This window comes from Heterocephalus glaber, unplaced genomic scaffold (genome assembly GCF_053883595.1).
Source record: "Heterocephalus glaber isolate CG9 unplaced genomic scaffold, H.glaber_assembly_v1.0 deba00001509, whole genome shotgun sequence".
In the NCBI taxonomy this organism is placed as follows: Eukaryota; Metazoa; Chordata; class Mammalia; order Rodentia; family Bathyergidae; genus Heterocephalus; species Heterocephalus glaber.
The window spans coordinates 39,349,040-39,351,428 of NW_028258325.1; positions in this window are offsets into that span (position 1 = coordinate 39,349,040).

Below are 2,389 nucleotides of genomic sequence, written 5' to 3' on the forward strand. Positions count from 1 at the left end.
AATATTAACCCTATGAATTCATCATATCTCATAGGAAAATAAACTTGTACATTTGATGCCACTATGAATGAATTTTGAGATACTCTTGCCTTTCACAGAAACATAGAGATTTACTACTACTATCACCTGCTTTTACCTAAGGGACATTTTCTTCCTCCAAAACATGTTTCAAAAATCTCTTCATTTCCATTCCCTCTTCGAGATCCTAGTTTCCAATATTCTCATGCTACTGGGAGTGGTCTCTGTCTTATAAAACATAGCTGTCTCCAACGAGCAGATATTTTCAGTCCTGCGATACAGTGGTTCTTTCTGCTGCCTGTTGTTATAGAATTGCTAACCTAGTGAAACCTGGGAGGGTATGTGTATCATCCCATTTGTTTCAACTGGAAAAATCACTCAGAAGATTCCTGAACTTGTCATAATTGATGCTTTGGAAGCATGGGCCCCTTGGGGCCCAATGTGAACAAATTCCTCTTCCGTGTGCTCCTTTAGGCACTGCCTTTTATCCCTGAATTGTACAGAGTAGCATTTGTTTTGCTACATATTATTCTGTAGCAAGAAATATGCTTCTAGTTTTTGTTTTTTTTCCATCCTTCTTGATATGTTCTAATCATTTTAAATTTGTAATGATTTAATCTACCTAAAAAGTTGAGTTTTCAACTGCTTATTAATTTGATCTCTTCTCCAAAACATCTACCATGGAATGCTATTTGCTGGAAATGAATATTTTTGCCTTGTTATTTTTCCCTACACCTTAGTTTGTTTTTAAACATACTGTTGTGTTTCTTAAATTCAAGAATCATCTTGGGGGCCAGGGATTTAGTCCAGTGGTTGCGGCGCCTGCCTCACAACTTCAAGGTCCTGAGTTTGATCCCCAGTACCAAAAAAAAAAAAAGAATCATCTTTACCAACAATGAAGTGGCTTGATTTTGACTTTACTGAAAGTATCTAGAGTTCAAGCAAATCTTTTCCCTTCCACCTCCCCAAGATGGAGAATTCCATGAAAAACTTTTTCTCCCATCAGACTAACATCTAGCTCATTCAGCTTGAACTTATTTTCTTGCCTAATTTCTTGATATATGGCTCATTTTGCTGAGTCTTGTCTTGATTCTTAAATCTTGGGCACATTTCTTTAAAGCATAAACTATATTTATATTCAAACACGACAATGGCTGTCTTACCTTGAAAATTACCTAGTGATACTTCGTGTAAACTACAGATCTTCCTGGTCTTCAATATTTAACTGCATTTATAACATCCTTTTCTGTGACTTCTCAATAATTTACTTCTTGGGCCGGGGATTTAGCTCAGTGGTTCCACCACCTGGCTCACAAGCGCAAGGTCCCCAGTTCAATCCCCCCCCCCCCGCAAAAATTTACTTCTTGCCTCTTTGAAAATCATTTCATTTACAATCTTGTCTCTCCTTGATAAATTTGGGATCAGTCTCCTATTTAAATCTAGTAACAATTAAACATTTCTCCCTTTCCCAATACTCTGCTATATAGCAATTAGATTCCCTTGAGTCTCTACTTCCTTTTTTTACATCTGTCTACTTCAACTTCAAATTTCATTTTCTGTTACTCCTGTTTTCTCCTTAAAAAAACAAAATCTGTTCTCCAGCTGTAACTTATTTTTTCTTTCCCTCCTTCCCTTGCTCTATATTAACACTGATACATGTTTTAAAGTTTCTACTACCTAAAATTACCAAACAAAATTACTAGAACCAAACATTTCAATCATGAGTCTTTTCACTTCCTTTCTTAGTTTTTGCAATAATTGTATTGAGTTTTATCTCATCCTCTATTATGAAAAAAGTATATACTTTTCACAGGAAGGGTCTCCATTCTTTTCTAAATTGATATCACCCTACCAAGGTCCCCAGCTGCACAGAACATATGCCGAATCAGCCCACTGCAGACAGGCAGGTCTGTGCATGCCCTACAGAGGTCCTGAGTCACATGGAAGACACCAAATCACCCCACAGGCAGCCACCTGGTTCCACACTACAAAGATGCAGAGGGCACCAGACCACCATACCAAGGTACTGAGTCCCACTGTTCCCGGCCCAGAGGTAGGGGCTTCTGAGCCGTTGTCCCACTGCTCCTGGTCCAGAGGAAGGGGCTTCCTGGTCACCATCTCTCCCACTGCTTCCAGCCCAGAGGAAAGGGTTTTGGGCCACCTTCTGTCCTGCTGCTCCTGGCCCAGAGGAAGGGGCTTCCGGGACACCATCCCTCCCACTGCTCCCGGCCCAGAGGGAGGGGCTTCTGAGCAAACATCCCACTGCTCCTGGTCCAGAGGAAGGGGTTTCCTGGCCACCAACCTGCCGGCTGCTCTCAGCCCACAGGAAAGGGCTTTTGGGTCACCATCCCTACTGCTGCTCCTGGCCCCT